This window comes from Mycetomoellerius zeteki, unplaced genomic scaffold, assembly GCF_001594055.1.
Source record: "Mycetomoellerius zeteki isolate Tzet28-1 unplaced genomic scaffold, Tzet1.0 scaffold321, whole genome shotgun sequence".
In the NCBI taxonomy this organism is placed as follows: Eukaryota; Metazoa; Arthropoda; class Insecta; order Hymenoptera; family Formicidae; genus Mycetomoellerius; species Mycetomoellerius zeteki.
In genome coordinates, this window is record NW_017257307.1 from 713,592 (window position 1) to 735,003 (window position 21,412).

Genomic DNA, 21,412 nt, shown 5'->3' on the forward strand with positions numbered 1-21,412 from the left:
TCCGATTGCGGATTCATATTAAGCGTGTGACGCGTATAGATCGAAGCAAATATAATATATTTTATGTACGAAAAAGTGCTTCTGTATATATATAATGTACGTATACATAGCATCATTACGACTTGTGTGTGGAAAGTATTGTTATTTATAAAGAATATTGACTTGTATATCTAAAGAAGCACTCGTCCAATTTTATTTAATCTATTCTTCTATTTTTTTTTTAATTTCTATTTTTCATATTGCTCTATAGGATTCTATTTATTTTACAATTAGACTGTGTTCTCTTTTAAAATTGGTATATTTGCAAGTCGTAATTTTCGAAATGCACAGGTGCTATACTTTATATTATCCCTTATAATTATATTCGCACAACCGAGTAGCAGTCATACAATTATTTAACGATAGAATAGAATTCGCACCGTCGACTATGCAAGCAAAAATGTCGTTTATAACAATTAAGAAGAAGGTATATATTTGTTAATCGTGTAATATTAATCTTTCTTGTTGTCAATTAAAATTTTAACCACGAAAAGAATTCCCAGATTATTGTCTTATGTAATAGATGTAACTCGAGTTTACGAAGTCTATTTTGTTATCCATTAACATTCATAAATATGTAAATTAATTTTTTTATATACTGTAGTTACTTTCAATAAAATTTGATATATTCTTGTATAAAGATTTAATAAATTGATTTCCACAAAATAATTTCGGGTTATTTCAACAAATCGGTTATCACAAATCTAATCTCCGAATTAATCAATATTCATGCAATTGCGTAATCTTTTTTTTAAAGCATGCTTATCAAGATAAAATTCTTCGACAGTTTTCTTAGACCTTATATTGATAGTTCTGAAAAACACACTGTCATCAATCAAAAATATTCTGTTTATTATATTACTCAAGATCGTTTGTGACAGATAATTAAGAAATACGCAGATAATAAAAATGACAAGTAGAGTAAATAATTAATTTCCGCAAAATTTCCTGTCAAACAGCAACCCGTTGCACTCATTCCATCGAGCATGACAAACGTAACGGTACGTCCATCTTGCGGTAAAAGAACAAAATTTAAATTTCATGAATCACAAGTGCACGACTTCATACAGACTTAAATAAGGAGTTGTATTACAAGAGCCTTTAATATACCGCATATTCTCGCTTCCAGATGAATACATCCAGTGATAATTTCAATAAATCAAATACGCGAAGCTATAATTATTTTAAAAAATTAAAGAAATAATCGTAAATAATAAATCCTATTCGCAAAGCTATTTTAATTTATGAAGTAACGACAATCGATATTAGCCAGCAATTGTCTTAAACTTCTATATAATCAGAAAGTAAGTCTGAATGACAGTAATCCTGAAATATAACTCGATAATCAATAACTTCTTTAATAGCTACAGATACATCCAGCAGTTACTGAGCAGTTATAGTTCATGTAAATTGCACAATTTATAAGATATCCATGAATCGTTTAATTCTTATTTTAGAAAACAGTTTTTTCTGAGTTTAACACGTTGACATAATTCTGTAATAAATTGGAAATATCTACAAAATATATATAATAACAAATTATTAGCAAAAGATTCGAAGGCAGTAACCTTCGGTGAATCTACGATAAATTTGACAACACCAAAAGCACCATTGATAGACATTCAATAACACAGATGGCATCGATTTATTTGTCGAATTATTGCTGAATAGCATTCGTGCGATCGTAGCCGAATAAAATTTACCGTACTAAAGTTTTACGAAGCGTGAACGGCATCTTCTTCGGTTGTACTTTCTTCAAACTGATTCACGGTTTTCTCTCTACTCAATCACTTATTATGAAAACTAATTACCGGAATTTGTCTTGTTCGAAGATCATCATTTCAGACTGAGGATTCTTTATGCACATTGCGACGAGTTACCGGTTCATGATTAATTAAATAGCCGGTCTACGAATCGCAGACTAATCCCTCCTCCTCCTTCTCCTCCTCCTTCCCCGCATATTGTTAACTTCCGGAATAGGAGGACGATCCCTCGGAATTGCCGAGACGAGAAAAAAGTTTCCTTATTCCACAACGGTACGTGCGGAAAGAAAGATTTCATCGCGCGGGCGGACTACTTTGTGATTTATAGCCCGCTAACTGCTTATTGTAATTGCAGATGAGGACATCTATTATTGTTATTATCAGCGTTGACCGCGGAGACAGGACGCGGGATTTAGAAGCTGCTCTCGCCTTATCGTCGCGCGAAATGGGAATTTCTGTTCGCGGCGGTGGCGCGGCTAGAATTTTTAATGGCACTTACAGTAGAACTTGTCGCATGCGAAGAGGCAGAAGCTTCACATTTTATTTTTATTAACATAAAATTATCTCTTTATATACTTCCTTCTAGATACATAACACGATTTACCCATCGATGTTCTTAAAGGGTTCCGATCGACGGCGATTTATTGTATCCAAAGCACGAAGCCATAATTACTTTCGCAGCTCCTCTTTTGGCATCATCTGAAGCGCGAGATTTATGGGCTAAAAAATAAGATATTTGATTACCCGGCATATTGTGGCGCTGGAACAGTTAAAAGATTCTGATAGCTACTGCTGAAACGTGTTCTCTGTTCGTTCCAGTTTCCATTGTTTGATGATGGTCGCTCGTTAGTATTTCACGCTCTATACACACGCCACATAGAGATGATATGGACTCGGAGTGTTTAACAAGCCTCTTCCTTCATTCTTTTTTCCTCGCACTTCCTTCCGCAGCCCGTTAGATGCTACGTCTTTATAATTGCTCACCGTAAATGGATGGCTATTAATGTATACGTCTATTCGCCAGTATCCCAGCCGTAACATCTTAATAATTGCCGAGTGTAAATAGCTACGGCATGCTATACTTTTTTAATACCTTTCTTTTTATGTATTATAATATTATTTAGTATATTGGAAAACTTGCTTATTAAAAGTATCGAATGTTGAATTAATAGAGTAAAAGAGAAGATTTTTTTATTTATTATGAAATACTTTCTTCGAAGTTAGGTATACACGAGATATCGATTACATTATAAACTACATAACGTAATAATTAATAATAATATATACTCTGCATCAATATCTCGTACACTGAGAGAAATGTTTGGGTACGTGTAATTTATTCTGTTGATATCTGATTAACAAAAACTTTCTTACTTTTTTATTAAAAAATTGTTTTAATCAAAATTTGATTAGAATAAAAAATAAGAAAGGTTTGTTAGTCACATATCAACAGAACAAATAATTATACGTACCAAATATTTTTCTCAGTGTAGCGCTACGAGCATAGAGAAATTTTATTGCAAATGAAAAAAAAATCTTCTCTTTTTTATAGTACAATGTACCAATTTTATTTATTAGTTTTTGTTACATTTTCAAACAAATGTCAAATGTATCATGCACTATCCCGCGCATGCATCGTATCGGTCCGCTTAAAATACACAGCGGTCTGAAACGTATAAAAGCTATTGCCTTTACGAGTGGACTATTTTCGCTGGGCACCGTGCACCACACGCCCACCACCACCTCTTCTAATCTAAGGCGCGAGCATCTATAATGCATGCCGGGCCGTGAGGGTATTTCTAATCCCACGCAACCCCCTTGTGGGGGCCGCAGATAGTGAGTCGAAATATCAGACGTCGAAGTAGCGGGTGCGCTGTTTTTCGAAGGGGCTGCACCCTCACCCCCTCACGCGGTGGTGAGTCACGCGAGAGAACGGCTGTGCGATCGTCGAAGATCTCTCGCGACGAGACGGAAATGGTAAAGGGATAAGATAGCTTGGAAATTCAATCCCCTTGCGTGTGAGTTTCCATGCCTCGGTAAAAATCTTTAAAACCGCCCTCCTTGATAAGGACGAGTAGATATTACACGACAAAAAATTGTGGATTATTGGCTGGTTTTTAAAGTGAAAAATAATTTCAACAAAGCGCGTAGGATACCCCACAGATAATTAATTTATGTCAGCAAAATTGAATAGGGATATTATAACAGAATTTTTATATTATACGATTCAATTGTTATAAAACAAAATTTAATTATCAGACCGAGTCTTTTACACGATTATCGTTCTGTGTACGTTTTTTTTCCTCGTTTCTCTAATATATAAAATATAGTAAAATAAATTTTGAAGGAAGAAAAATTTTCATACAAAAGCACAAAGTGTTTTATTATTTCTGCGTTTGATAACTGATAAATTGACTGCAGTGCAAATTGGAATTCATACAACTGAAATGAAATAAAAAAATTCGATATTATTTAGATGAGAGTACAAAATAGGAAGTTTGAAAGCTACAGTACTTGGGGCAAAGAAAAATATAAGAAACCTATCGAGCGTGTGTTAATAAAACGAAGTGCGACTTGCGAGCTGAATGTTTCGATTTCGTTGCCATGGAATGAGAACAATTGGAGGGTGAGACATCGAATAATAACAGCAATAACATTCTTCTAGGCAATGCTGGCTCTTTCGATACTACGACCACGGAAAGCGTCATTTATTCGTAATGATACCATTTCGTACGCGCGCGAATCTCTCCCTTGTACTCTTATGATAACGCAGCCATGTCATCCCTTCACGTCTCACGTCTTGATGATACATGTCCATGGTTTTCCTCCATTTTCACGCGGAAGGAAGAACGGAGAGGCAATCGTTTCTATTCTCGACTTGGTAGATCGAATGGTGCATTATTTATCCGAAATCAGAAACAAGAGTGATCGGTCGCATTGAAAGATCACGTGATCGGGATATCAATCCGGGAGAAGGGGACAATTTCCACAAATTAGTAAGTCTGCCATGTGCAAGTAAAAATGTTTTAAATATGTTTTAAACTGTTTAAAACATGCTTAATGGATGTTTTTAACATGTTTTTAATAATAATACTGTTAAAAAATGTATGAAACTTTAAAAACATGTTTTAAAAAAACAATGTTGTGATCTTTAAGAATAAACATTTTTGCCAATTCTGGTCATGTGGCCTCGCGATTGAAGAAAGTGGAGAACGAATTCCATTGATATTGTCTGATCACTAAATTACAAAAAATCCTCGTCAAGAAAGTCATAAATATACGACATACTGTCGGTTCGCCACAATTTAATGAAAAATGTTAAAGAGCGAACTAAGAACAATGGCGATTGTTTCAATTGAAAATAAAAGAGCTCATAAAGATATAGAAAGAAAGCAATTATTAATAAGCATAACTGTGATGCAGAGAAATTATTTTATAGTTAATAAGGAATTATTTCTTAATACAAAGAGAAGTATTATTCAGTTTGTATTAGGTATCCCAATATCGTTTCCAACATCGATCAATTTTCAGTCCTGATTGTTAAGATGATTGAAGAACAGAACCTTGTTACACTGAATATTTCCAATCAAATTTATACAGACACTTGAAAGCAGGTGCAATAGTTTTGCTTTCAACAAATCGGATATTTATATCACAGTATAGCAATAAAAAATTTAATATTATTTTTTGAAGATAATTTCGATATTAGAATCTCTGATTATAATAATATGAAAATCTGCGTAATATTATTTTTTGTAATTTTCTGTAATATAATTTGAACGAAACAAAGAGAAGCGCAATCTAGATATTCAATAAAATATATCTTATACATTTTAAAGAGACACATTCCAAAGTCGCCAAAGAAATATTTAATAGTCGAACAATGCCGTCGTTCTCAGGAAAACCTTATCGAACGATGAATCGAATCGACATGATTCGATGCAAACTACGAGCGCATTATTCTCTAACGAGTCACCTTATATGCCTAACAGAAAGCGAACTCGCGCGTTTTAAAATTCTTTTCTTCACATTAGCATTTTAATCAGTTTCCCTTTGTCTGCAGTATCTTTTTAAGCATTCCTACATTTCATGCTGATTACACTTTTTAACCAAACACGTTAATTTTACATATAAACTCCTTAAGATTTACAAAACTTTACATATTTGTAATACATAATAAAATTATATTATTTAACTTTTATCCAGATATATTACAAATCGTAAATTAGCGTTATAATGAGACCGATTGTTTAACAATAAAAAAAAGTAATCATTTCTCATTCTAAACAGTATTATGTCTGATTCTTATAAATTTTTTCAGTCATAATTTGAAAAAACTGAAACAACTTCTTATAGAAGAAAAAATAGTTAGAAAAGTAGCACGCTTTATTGCTCGTCGAGTATAAAAGTGGTGTAAACTGCGTATATTAGAAAACAGGGCAATCTACAATATATAATATGCTTTATATTTCCCTTTCAAACTCCCTTCTTTCTTTAGAAATAAAGACAAAACAACACGTAGCTCCACCTTGTTCGTTGCAAAACCTCCACAAATCTCGTTGAACATGTGTGGAGAAACCTTTTTTTTATAAGGATGTCGCGTGATGAAATTTTAAACAGCATCTATGGGGCTCATAAATACAATTTTTACAAAGTTTCATGAAACATTAAAGGCCCCTTTTATTTCTCCCTGGGAAGAGCGAACTTCGCGCCGCTTAAACTACGTGACCGCGGAGCTTCCAACGAGCGGAAGGTATCAGCGCGGCTTATTCCCGAGGCAGATATAAATTCATATGGATGACGAAGTGGGGGCCCATTAGTCGCAGCCTAACGCGGGATCTAACCGAAAGCCGGCGCGAATCTTTTCATTTGCATGTTTACGGTGGCTCGGTATTTTATTGTCCGACAAAAGTTTGCGGCGCGACCACCCAGGGAAGCGGCGGCGGCGCTGAGGGGCGGACGGGGAGATATAGAGAAGCATTTATTATCGTCTGACACGAGACAAACGAGTAGTTGATTACAGACATATTGTCAGCGGTGTCCCACGGACCAAGCGAATTCCATGGAAACAGCATCCGACCGCCGCCGCGCGCAATATACGTGTGTGAGTTTAAATGTTTCCCTATAATCTACGTGGACAAATTGTGATACATGTGCCTCCGGATATACATAATCTCAATATTAGTCACGTATCTTTTTAACAATACGAGGCTCATTTTCGCTTCTTTTTATTTAAAAAAGGAGAGAGAATTCAATCAATTTAATTAATAAGATATTTAACCCATCATAGATACACATATTTTTACTTGTTCTGTAGGTACACTGGACTTTTTGTCCAGCCCACATTTTTTTTATTGTTCTAGGCTTTCAAAAAATCTAGAAAAATTCAGGATTACTTTCCAAAATCTCTGCTACATTTACAAATAGTTATTTAACTCAAATGTTAAAATCTTTATTTAATAAAAATTGAAATTTATGCAAAGAAATTTAAGAGTGAAATTTTGCGCTTGGGTTAAAAAAGATCTAGTGTGCCTACGGAGGGTTAACGCTGAACATTAGAAGTTGCTACGAAATAAAATCCTTGAAAATTTATGGTAGAAAATCGATTACAAATCCTGCAAAATCTGAAATGTGTATGCAAGCCGTGATAAATTGATATCGCGGTTCTCTGTCGCTCATAATAATGGACATTATTCCATTTTTCATGTTTTTTTTTTTATTAAAATATATTGAGAATAAGAGCTTTTAATATTTAATATGAGGTTCACTTAAAATGCTTTACCGAAGAATCTCCGAAGAATCTATAAGCAACGTTAAACGCCCACGTAATTGCTTGTCAATACCGTAACGTCACAACAGCACAATGACGTGTCCGACGATACGTGGAGCTGACATCGTCATGCAGCAGATTAAAACGTTACTATAAAACGTTACGGAGCATAAAAATTCCTGTGGATATTACAAAATTTCCGCACAAAAGAACAACCACGATAAAAGAACCTTGATATGCATTTCAGTCAGTGCATTACAATATATCCCATAATGTAACATTTAAATTTAACTCAAATTATATACTTAATTATAAGGCAAGAAACAGACTCGCGCATACACAATATAACATTTTTTTTCCAAATATTAACACGTCGCACGGCACAAAAACCGCGAATCCTAAAACCGACCAAGCCGGCTAATTATAAAATTCAGCAGTCTCACGCGGCCGGATTGTTTTCCATTTGCTTTTATTACCTTATCAACTACGATCTAGAAAATCTGGCGGCATCTGGCATCCTGAAAAAAAGGCGATGAGACGCTTCTCGAAAGGAGAGATGCACGGCTCACGCAATCCGAGGCACGCACGGTTCATTTAGAAAGGTGCAATCTCGTGGACCAATCCCGATACTCTTCTCCGTAAGCACTCGAAAAAAATTCTAGCGGGGTATGACCCTATGCAGAGAAATCCGTGGAAGAAAAAGGTGGTAGAATGGCTCCCCGGATCGGTTATCGATCGGCTTGATCTTCCGAATGCTGGCTATCGATTAGATCGATCCACCTGGTTGTTGGGAGAAGTCCGACACTTCGACCCTCGAAGATGAAATGAGCTCCGCTTTTGTGTGCGCGGCCACATCATACGTTATTTCCTCCCTTCGTGTTTCTTCCCGTCCGATTATCGATATACTCCTCGCGAGTTAAATAACCTTCTAAATGAGGAGTTTCGTGCCTCTTGGTCATACACTCCATCTTTCGTTTCCTTGCCTCACCTGACGTTTATCCCTGATAAACTCACGGAAGTTACGGTATTAGCATTTTAATTTTACAACGGAATAATACTGCGACAGCCGAATAAGACCGAAAGTGTTGTACTCGTAAAATTTTAAAAATACTCCTACACTCGTTACTCATTTATTACATCAACAAATAAATACCCGCGAAAAAAATTTTTATATGGATTTAAAATAATTTAATGTGAATTTTATTAAAATTTAATAAAATATTAAATATGATCTTAATGACGGTTCGATTTTATTAAAACCTTATAAATATTTAATTTGGATCACATAAATATTCATATAAGATTCTTTCTTAAATGTTTATATGGAATTCTTAAAATCCACTCATATTTGATCTTAATAAGGAGCTCATAAGTTCTTCATACGTTTTATACGTCTTTTAGTTTTATTGAAAAGACAACTTAAAAAAGACATCTTTCTATGATAGCTGTTTCGAAAAAATCGACTAAAAGATATTTTTTGCATTCTCAAATAAGATTTAATAAAGTCTTATTAAACTTAATAAATTGTTAATATAAACTAATTAAAAGATGCAAAAGATAATATACATGTTGGCATTCATTTATAAGGTTACATAAAGTTTTTATATGGATTTTTATTAAATCCTTAATAAAGAATTTATAAGACTTTTATTAAGCTCCTTATTTACAATATATTAATTTTTTTTTCGCGGGTATGAAATTGCCTTTTAAAAATATTTACCTTCTTACAATTGTAATAATGCTCACAAAAGATTCTATCCAATAATACAAAGTTGTGATAGTTGTTTTGCTGTTCTACATATTTATTATGCACTTATTATTCACATTTAAGTTATTCAATTAGCAAAATAAAAATGATCTCTCTTTACTGCTTGAGTCTTCATTCTTATTACGATTGACTGTGATATGCATATTGCATATGCAGTGAGAAGATCCTATCCGTTTCATTATTGCGAGACCGAATTAAAGCAGCCCTGACGAGACCAACACCAACCGCATCATCATGCATATTTAATTAGTCAAAATTTCGTCGTGCTAAAATGATCACCCTTTTCGCTTTATATATATATATATATGCTATATACATATGTGCTCGTTATTAAATATTTGCGTCTTCACACACACGTAAAACCGACGTGCATGCATGTGTTATTATTATTATAATGTCATTCGCAACGTCTTTCAAATTGATATGTTCTCGTGTCGAGAAGAAAACGTGTGTATTTGTTATCATTTAATAGAATGTCGATTCGAGAGCGATGATACGACGGCAAGGAGACGGCCATTATCGGCGCCCGTGGCCGGGCAAGATTGGTGCGCAATAAAAAAACATCCGAGACAACTGCCCGGATTATTTACTCATCCGGTTCGCATTCGTCCCGTATAAAATCGCGCTTACGCCGCCGTTTCGTCGGCAACATTGTGAAAAAATGAATCTTATTTTCCGCCTAATAGCGGGACAGAGAGAAAAGCGAGACACGCCCGGCCTGGTCACCGTTATGGCGATATAATGCACAGAGACGCCATGGACTTTTTATGACGGAGCGTGCGAAATTTATGTGCAATATGTGGCACATCGTCTCTCGTTCTCTCCGGTCAGAGAGAGGAGAAAAAATTGCTCTTTCGCGCGCACGAGAACTATACGTATACCATCGACAAGAACTTTCGGGGGAGGGGAAGAGAAAAAAAGATGGAACAGGACCGAAATATTACAACTGTCGAGATTTATGCGGTGGTAAATAAATCCGCGAAAGCGCGTGCTGTATACTTAATTGGATTCTCCCTGCGTAGTCGTGTCAAATAACTTCGATTTTTGCCGATAACTCGCGCGTAACGAGCCTCGAACCTTGGCCGTTCCGCCAAAATGTTTTTATCTCATTTGCCTTTGATTTAGATATTATTGGCCATTTATAATCGAATGTTCTTTCGAAAAAATTCAAAAGAAACGAAAAAAAGATGAGATCAAAATTAATGTTCATTGCAATTCCAAAGACATGACTGTAAATAAATATTGTTCGTAACTATATAAAGCGTATTACATAAAGTATTTATAAATACACAGTAAAAAAATTTGTGTTGGAAACGGTCCGCTCGCGTTTGTATTGAATTTTTTAACATATTCGAGTGTTAATTTAACATAATGTGATTATGTTATTTAAAGATTTTTTGTGAAATTGATATTCAATGTTTCTTACTGTCAAAATGACACAATTTATGAGTAAGTGAACGAGTAACATAAAAATAATGTGTTTTAAAACGTAAATTCTAAGACAAATGAATGAAATATGTGTAATTTAACATATCATAAATATTAATTTTCTAAAAAAAAAATATGTTCCCACGGTTTACAATCGATGTTATCTTTCTTTGTATTTATTCTCTTACATAATATTTGTGTTACCTTCTAATATATTCATCTTGTGTAAAATTAACTCAAAAATTTGAATGGACCGTTTGGGACATGCGATTTATGTTAAATTCAACACATTTTTTCCAACTGTGTATTTAAAGTCGTACATAATGAAACATGAAGATTCTTTATGTACAGACGAGATAATTACTAAATAATAAAAAAATGTTAAGGAAAAATATATTAATATTAATAAATTCTTTTGTGAAAATACGTATATAAATATTTTTTCCTGTAATATAAGAAAGATATAATGCAGATATAATCCATGTACGCGCGCGCGTAATGTTTAAATATATGATGTATACATTTAATTTGTATAATATTGTGTGTAATAAAATACGAGTAATAAATGCTGTAAATAAAAAGGGAAATAATATAATAATAAGAAACATAACAAATATCAAAACAGAATTTTGATATCCGCCGATATCCGAAAATCTGGATTTTAAAGACAAAACCTAAGTGCTCTTTGCAAGCACGATCTTGCAACACCGTCTGCATATAGAAACAGCTATTTGCACACTCAACGGACTTACGTGTACTCAACATATTCGTTGCGTGAAGCAGCCATGGAAAAACATCACCGTAACGTTTTTACTCCTGACGGAGAAAATTTCTAGAAACATCGTACACGCAATTTTATTTTGAATCCTTTAATTCCATGAAGTACACCGAGAAAATCCCTGGTCTGAAAATTTCAGAATTAATTCTTCCCACCGCGAAAGTATCAGAAAATGCACTTCGCGTGCGGAACCGAAGGCGAGAGGAAGAACAACAATTTTTGTGGACTTTAAGACGTCCATTTTCAAGCCCCCTTGCGATTTAGGAATTCGTTCTTTTGTCGAAGGAAGTGCGAGTCATTTTTACAACTAGAAACGTACGCAAAAGAAACTTTGCATCACTATATTGACTCGGAAAAAGGCCGTCTCTCGCCCTTTCTCTCTATTTCTACCGGTTCTCCCGCTAGAACGGTTCTGAGGACTGGGATTGCGGGTCAGCTGTCATTTCCCAAGCAGAACAAACAGCCGTAGCGACCGTCATGACCTCCCTAAACCCATCCACCGATAGTTAATTCCAGGGGTGCCGAATATTTACCGGACTACTAGCCGCCGATTTACTTCGCGACCTTTCTTCGTAATGCGAATGACTGATACACCGTGAATTTCGATCCGTAACGAATTGATCGTCCAAAACTACGTTTGGATAGGCTACGTTTATACCGTGCATTTAGTCCGCGACCTATACGATAGGTGTCTTTGTTTAATACAGGATAAACAAGGACACATCTATTATATAGGCCACGGCCTAAATGCACGGTGTAAACATAGTCATAGAATTGAGGAAGATTATCGCATGAAATACAGAACGAAAGAACGGATTTTATTAAAGAGAACTTGATACATAGCGGTTAATGCATAGCATATAGATTCGTGAGATTTCTTTTTATAGATTCTCAACCAGCAAAATGTTCAACTTGAATATTTATCTCTTTTCTCGCAATCGTTTCCTTTTCGTTTTGTAAGAGTTGAAAAAGGATTATGTTTGCTTAAATGGTCAATGGGAATATTATTTAAATATCGAATACAATATGCAGATAAATAGAGTTCATCAAGCAAGTTGCGGACAAGAGTGCGCGAATGTTTGTGGATTACATAACGAGAGATCGCGCATCACCGGTTAAAGGTTTGCACAAAAAGGTGTAAAAAAAAAAGAAAAATATGCGCGTAATATAGCTCGAAATTGCGCGGGCGAATATGCATATTCTATATGCAGTTTGGAGCGCGTACGCGAATACGTCATACATTACTTGAATATGCGAGCTTTGAACGGGGCTCCTCTCACACGTTATATATGCATATTCGACATTTCTGCGGTTACGGGGGGTATGTGTACCCCGCGACTATTATACATGCAGTTTATACGTAACATTCTCTCTCTCTCTCTCTCTTTCTCTCTCTCGAACGTAGAAAAATACGATCGGTGTCTCGTTTAACGGCGGAGATTTGTCGAAATGGTATGTTTTATTTCAAACCGCGGCGTTTATACACCGATCCCAATGTTTATCGAGCAAAAAGGTGCATTACGGAATAACGTGCCGCGAATAAATTGCCGCGGAAATATTTTCGTACCGTATTTGCCCTCGTTTACCTGATATGTGTTTGCGAATTTACTCCGAATTCCTTTTACGTGGATACTTTCTGAATCGATTGCGGTGGTTTTTAACGTTTTTTCGATCCGTGTCTAACGCATAGGCCTAAATTAACCTGTGCCCGTGCCTGGTCCACATTCCACTATATTATTCAGTCGCAAACAAATTTATCATTTGATAGAATTTCAATAACCACGTTATTATTAGTAGTTACGAATTTCGTGAGTCTAATATTTATATTGCGTTTTAACATGATTAGTACCAGGAGTACGAAAGACATCTAGAAATAAAGTTTAACAACCATAGAACAAAACAAATTGAACAAACAAAATGTGAAAATCAAATAGAGGCAAGTATAATAATTTTTACTTCTCTTACATATCTCATATATTTTTTTACTTTCTAATTATAACTTAAAATTTATATTCTTAACATATTTTTCCAAAATTTACTCTTAATTTTTCTAGAAATTTTAAATATCTTAGGTACAATTCTCTCATATTTTTTATTTGTACATTATTGGACCAACAATTTGAATTTCTTATTGCGGAACAGGAAGCTACGAAAAAAAGACGCTAAATAAAATCCAAACGCGAATTATTATTTATAAATACAGACGTTGTAATGACGCCGACATCGTCCACGTCGCGATTATCTCACTAATTCCTTAATTATGCGCGAAGATAGAGACGCGTTGTGTAAATTGGCATTGGCGTTAAAAAGTCCAACAGAAGATAATTTACGCCTGACGAGCGGGCATTTTATTTTACGCGACTCGTCGGCGAAAACGATGCCGAAACGACCAGCGGAATAAATTAAACGCTTTAAAATTAACAAGCCGGCGATAAGCCTTCGGTTGGAAAAACGAAGTATTTATGTGCGCGAATGCGCGTATGGTCCTACGTCGAAATTCGGTATTCTAAACGGGTTTGAGAAACGTCAGATCGGACGCCAGATAAAATATCGTCGGTCAACATCAGCCGGTTTAAGCCGAATCGGCGAGTGATACGGCGAGTCACGCTGCTCTCGCGAGAAGCGCCGCGCGAGAATAGCTAGATTCGCGATTCGAAAACCGGTTTTTATCGAGGCGTAACGGCATCCTTAACAATCCATTCGCATGGAAATGTTTTACCCAGCCAGATTTGGGAGGATACCGGTATTGACGGCCCAATGACGGCGAGTATCCTCTTCCTCGGCGCGTACCTGTCGGATAATTAACCCCGGTAACCTGACGTGACTTCGATGTAGCGTATCGATCATAACGTATCTGGCGAAATTTTTTACCTCGATATCGCGAGAAGGACAGGAACTTAATTAAAGGTCGTATATCAACGCGTTGCGCGTACGTGTACGTGATAATTTTGCTTTAGCCTCGTGATTCATCTTTCGTGTAAGAATAAGGTCGATTACAAGTCACTGCTATTATTATCACTTAGGCTAGCATTCATAGTACGTTTTTATTTTAAGATCCTCTTAAGTCTTGAGACCCTCTTAAGATGCTAACGTATAGCTCTCTGATTAGTTCATGACATCTTAAGATTGTACTTAAGACATTCTTAAAGAATCGACTATGAATACCGGCCTTAGATTCGTATATATAAGGTCGATTACAAGTCAATGCTATTACTATCACTTAGATTCGTATCTAAAAAAATCTACCTTGTTAGAGCCGATTGACGGGCAGAATCTGAAGATTTTCTCTACCGGATACTTTATTTACTTCACGCTCGTCTTGTATCTTAAAAGTAACAGCTTCGAAGCAACCGTAATCCTGTTGCAGGAACGATAGCTTCAGATTCTTGCCGTACGGATGCCTTGGGTCCCTTGGGTGGGCCCACGGATACGTGGCGAGGAGAATGGAATGAGAAGCATTGTGCATCGCGAACGTGTGCCATCATCGACTGCAAGCTTTTGAGCGTCAGACCCGATTTCATAACGATTCGAATGAAAGTTTCCGCTCGTCAGACCCTTCATCAAATGTACGGGACCTCTCCCTCCCTTCTCCCTCTTTCTCTCTTTCGAAATAGAATAAACCGAATCGAACCAATAACTATATAGAATCACGTTACATCAAATTTTGGCCAATTTAACTTTACATCTACTTTTCTTCAATGTATGACTTAGCTAATGATGTCGAGTGATATTATGAAATAACGATGCGATCGCAATTATTTCACATCGTGAAAAATAGAAATGAAAAAATACACTATGGCTATGCTCCAAATTTCAGTATTCAAATTCCAGTACTCAAAATCTGAGGTGCACGTAACGTAAACTATAGATTTTCAGTGCTGACAGTTTTGAAACACAGTCTAATATATCTTTTCCAAAAAATAATACATTAAGAAAAAAATTATTGCAATTACCATAATTTAACTATATTTTATAATCATTTTTTAAGACAACTATATATTTATAGTTGTTTTAATTATAGAAATACAGTCAATCATGCTATTAATAGTCACACACACAGCTTAAAAGTTTTTGGTTTTTTCATAACATATTTTTTAGTTATTATTATTACATAGTGAATTAAAAAAAATAGTTATATTCACTATAACTGCGATCGCATTTGCTAAATAAAGATGTTCGTTTTATTTACAATTTATATCTTAACATTTTACTATATTAATATTTTAAATTATCATAATTTATAGTACAATTTTTTCATATTCAAAAGAACTATACATATATAATTATTGTAGTAACTACCATAAAATGGAGTTCCGATTATTTTACTATGCAATTATAGTCACAAATACCAAACATTTTTCTCTTAGTATAGATTCTCAAATTAAAGATTCAAGTATAAATAAGTACATTTAAATACATTCATTTATGATAACTGACTATCGAAAGTGAATTAAATAATCATGATATTCGAACTATGTCGTGCGATAGAAGATAACAATGCTGATGGCATCATTGTATGGAGAAGAGTTTTGGAGGATCGTAGCGAAGTAACGAGTTAAATCGCTCCGACGAGTAACTTCCTCCTAGAGAACAGAGATACGCTTCATCGACTAGGGGGATCACAAAATGTCTCTAAACACCGCCGCCGTTGCCGAGGGCCCGGTTGTGTCTGGCTTTTATGAAATTCAAATTTCTATCGTGAGGGAGAGAGCATCCCGCGCCCGACTCCCTCGACGCGCTATCGGCCAGAACTGTACACTCCCGTGGGAAATGCTCGTTATTATTTACATCCGATCGAGAGACAGACGTAAAACGTGTGGCAGCCTGTAATCAGCGACGTATTACTTATCCCCACCACGTCAAAATTGCACGCGATCCAGTGCGGCGCCGTGCGCGGATCCGAGCTTTATCGCCAAGCTCGATAGAGGTTCGCGTACAATCTCGCGAGCCATAATGAGCACTTGCGGGAATTCGCCGCGGATGAATTATCGAATGATCCAGGGGCTTTTTATCGCGGGAGATCCTTCCGCAACCGAGGAATCTTTCCTCTTTCGGTGCTCCTCTCGAGACTCCTTCATAAAGGTCACTCATAAATTAATCTTCTTTCTTTCCCATTAGATATTAATCTTTTAGTCCAAGCTATTTTCGATGAATTGATCGAATACCTATTTTTTAGCTACAGTATTTTTCAATGTGCTGCTTTGCATGGCAATCATGTTTTCCTATATGTTTATATGTCTATATATTGGAAAGAGATATGTCTTCCGTAAAATTAATTTGGTCACTATAAATAAATACGAGTCAAAGATTGCCTATCTATTCTCTGAAGAGATTTAGAAAATTATAAAGACTTCCCTACGGATTTAGATTACAGCTGATTCGAAAATCCTGTTTTAGACACCTTCGTTAATCATTTCGGCTTTTTTTTATCGGTACAATCTCAAATTCTGATCCGGATTTATAATTAGATTCTCACGATATAAATCCTCTTTTTCGATATAATAGATTCAAACTTAAGGGATGATGTTGATTGAAACTCAGTGGGATGTTTTACGCAATATAATCGCCGTCTCTTTCTCGGCAAACCACTAACGATTCGACGCAGATACGTCATCATAAGACGACACATAGAAAGCGGAAGGGTTTCCTTTTTCTATCTCTTTTTTCTCAAGTCGTAGGTGTCGCGTTCCTTCCAGTCTCTTATATAGGTTTTTTTATATTGCGGGTATTTCCATCGCAGTAGGGGTGTCCAGTTCCGTGGCATTCACAATGAATGCTAAATTCAACATCGTTCCCCTTTACCACGCGACGTCTTCGGTGATTTGGAGACCGTGCAGTGGAGGAGATAGCCAGATACGTGTGCATAAAGCAGGAGGAATTGCCAACAATGAGCCAACAATGAAGCATCGTGCACCCCGCTGCCTGTCAACCGCCAGACTTCTCTCGTTTTGTAGGGAACCCATTTATATATTTTCCTAACATACCTGACTCCGTGCGGTCAGAGTTTCTCAAGCTCGCGTCCCCACTCGACTCTTCCCGAGAAACTCATAACTCTCTATTATGCACATATTTCACGAAATGTGAAGATTCGTCTTTCCAACAAAAAATCTAAACTACATTCAATATTTCGCGATAGTGTTATTGCATTGCACCAATTTACGTCAATCAGTTAAGAAAAATTTTTTTAATTTAAAAATCGACATTTTACGATAATTAATAACGTATTAATTTATAATTGAAATATCAATTAAAAATAATTTTTAAAAATATCAAATTCATACACACATAACAAGTCTTGCGTGAATGAATTTAATATTTACTTTGTTACACGTCTACATTTTTCATTTCGAAATTATGGAATAAAAACAAGTATCGGATTTAAATACGTATTAATTGCGCGGTTACGCAATCCACAATCCTATTACCAAGGAGAGCTTCCGTCTGTCATCTCCACCGCCGTACCGATGAAATGAGCATCCCTGGGAATGTTTCTTGAGCGGCACAATACGGAATAATAGGATTACATAAACAACGGCAACAAGGTATTGTGGCCAGGTAGGTAGGTAGGTAGGTGGGTAGAAAGGTAGATAGGTAGGTAGGTAGGTAGATAGGTAGAGAGAAGATGGTCGCCTTAGGTGCCAGACCGGAGGTACAGTTGGCCAGGAGACATTTGCCAGATTGCATTTCGTATTGAGCTGATACTTTGTGGATTTCGGACAATAAAACCGCTACTAACACCGACGCGTTGTGTTACCGTGGTCGACCCTCCGCCATGCGGTCGCTTTCATTCGAGTAGCGCGACACGACGTTCCCTTCAACACGGGGCACCACTAACACTGTTACGGGGACCGCGCAACCCCTCGGGAGGATTCTACGGTGGCTGCGCGTTTCTCGCGGCACCCCAGTCAGTCAATAGCCGGTGCATTGTCAAAATATTGGCGGCGATCAGATCGCACGGTCTATTGTGCCTCCCATCTTATGCTTCGGGCTGACTTCTTCTAAAGGCGGGACTCGCCGCAATTTCCCGAGAACTTTCCTACGAGAGACCGGCTGCTTGCTACATGACCGCGGCTTTCTGCGGTCTGCGGCTTCCCGGTATCTCCTACCGCATTGCGTAGCCGAGGGCACGTGACCCTTTTTTTTTTACGCTGCGTGGACTCTTCATGCCAGCGAGATTCGATGTGCGACCTTATAATGTTGGTAACTCTATACATAGTTGTCGTTTATTCGCGATAAACACTGCGGTAATTGCAAGCTTTCCACCTGCACCAAATATTATGGCAAACACGAGGATACATGCAAGAACTGAGAACAATAGAGAGGAGTTAAAAAATTATATAGTTTTACATTGTATCTTACAATGTTGTTAGTAAATATCACAACTACACAGATGATTCTTAAAATGTCGATTTCTCTCACAGATACATATATAAAAGTTTTAAATATCAATTTTCTAAAAATTTATTTACGTCGCATCATATAATTCAAGATATAAAAAAATTTAAGAAATTAAATTTAGATCTCTGCTGCATGAACTACGTTACATTTTATTTGATATATCCAGTTCGTACACTGTGAAAAATATTCCTTTTTATATAAACAAAATATTGCGGAAAAAATTACTAGAAAAAAATCCGAAACATTTTATTTAAAAAATATATACGTATTCAATCATGCGAAAAATAAATATCAAAATAAAAAAATAATACAAATAGACTAACAAAACAATGCAGAGATCTACAAATTTAAAACACAAGGCGATTCGTCAACCTGGATCAATGTATACAAATATTGGTGTGTTAGTACTAACGAAATTTTTGCTCTCTGTCAACGCGGTGTCGTTGCTTTTTCGATCAAGATAATCGTCAATATGCGCTCTCGAAAACTTTGATATGTACTGTAAATAGTCCTGTTTTATTGACCGATGGATTGTATCTCACCATAGAAGCTACGGTTTATCAATCAAACGCATGTCTATATTTATTTAACGCTTACATATCTCCGCACAACTGCAATTGCGAGTGTAACTTTCGTTCAACATTTAAAAAAATAAGAGAGAACGTTACAAGACGTAGATTATCCAAATAAAAATGCATGTTGAAATAATTGCACAAATAAAAAACCACTCTAAATTGGTGTATATATTGAAATCGAATACCAAAAAAAAACATAAAATTTTTTACATCGTCAAACAGCGAAAGTTTTACTGAACATTTAATAATTGACGTTTATAAAATATTATATATATAAATCTCTTTTTGTATGTACGATTAACCTACAATACGAATAACCAAGTCTTTAACAAATTATCTTGTTTATATTGTAAATCGCACGTAATATAAATAAATAATAAGAAATAATAATGTATTCAATTTATGTATACGATAGGTAATTTACGTAGACTATAGTAGAATATCAATAAAATAATAATTATAAAAATATGAAAGAGAGCCATATAGATTTAAAAATAATACAAAGTACACACACACATTCCACGCGATGCTTTCTTGCCATATATACATTTCTAAACGGCCGAAAAATTGCTAAATCACGCATTGATTTTCCGTCACTTACCAGTTTCATTATATCGTGCCGTTATCGCGTCACGCAGGTTCTACAGTCCTGAGAATCCAAAGCGGGACGAGAAAACAAGCCGGCACGGGGTGCGTCGCTTCGCATTGCGCTAAAAAAAGAAGCGTAGGACCGCTTATCGTCAATCGTCGGAGCGACGTCCTCCGGCAAACCGCAAACTACCGACCATAATCGCGACGCGGTAGGGGCAGTTTTGAAAAACGCACGCCGGCAAAGCCTGAGTACTCTATCTAGAATAGGCATTCCTTGAGCGTACGCGGGGCCGGGATAATCACGCGCATCAATTACCCCGCGAATTATGATGTGCATCTGCGGCGGCGAACGATTTATGACGAAAATTGGATGTCCGTTTTATCTACGAGTTATCTCGGCGCGGCTTCCCTTTTTTACGCGCAGACCTAACTCATCGCTTTTAACGGGTATTCATTGCAAAAATATCCGTACGCTCGTTTCTCTCGTTTGCGGGTCTCCCTCGATTATCTCGTTTTCCCTCCTGCGCAAATTTTACGTCATCCTGCAATCGTGCACATAGGTAAGTAATGCCGTACGCACGCACGCACGCACACGCACACGGACACGCACACACATGTAGAAAACGTGTAGTCAAAAGCCGTCTTAATTGACAATTAGAGTGGAATTAAAAGTTGATCTAACTACTGAAGGAGATTAAAACAACGATTAAAAAATATTACATTTGCCAAGCACATATGTTACTGCATCGATCGCAAGATTTTATTTCTTGCAAGATTTCTCTCTCTGACAGATCCTTCATTTATTATCACAACTTATTATCTAACAATAAAAGATTAATTATTTACTCTTAATCTTTAACAATAAGTCAAAGAGCTCTAAGTAATCTATTGTTTTAAGATTTAGTTTAACATCTGTCAAGGATATTTGTGATATGCTTTTTTCAGGCTATTAGATCAAATGTTTGTACTATCTCAACCATTCATCTACGGCTACGCTCTCGTTCCTACAGAAAAATAAAGCAACTCTATTGCGATTAAATACATTGTTCCTTTAGTTCAGAAGTAACACAATTAACAAAATATTTAAGTTCTTTTTATAAGTTTTAGGATATTAACAGCATCAAATCGACGATCTATTATTATTTCAGTTTGATTGTGTTGCAAATCCGAAAGTAATCGGCGCGCAGTCACATAGTTGAGATAAAATTTAAAAATATAGTAGTATTATTCCAATATGTAATCTTCAACATTTCAGAACGTTGCAACCACCTGCATACAAAGTGGACTTTCTTAATTATGTGT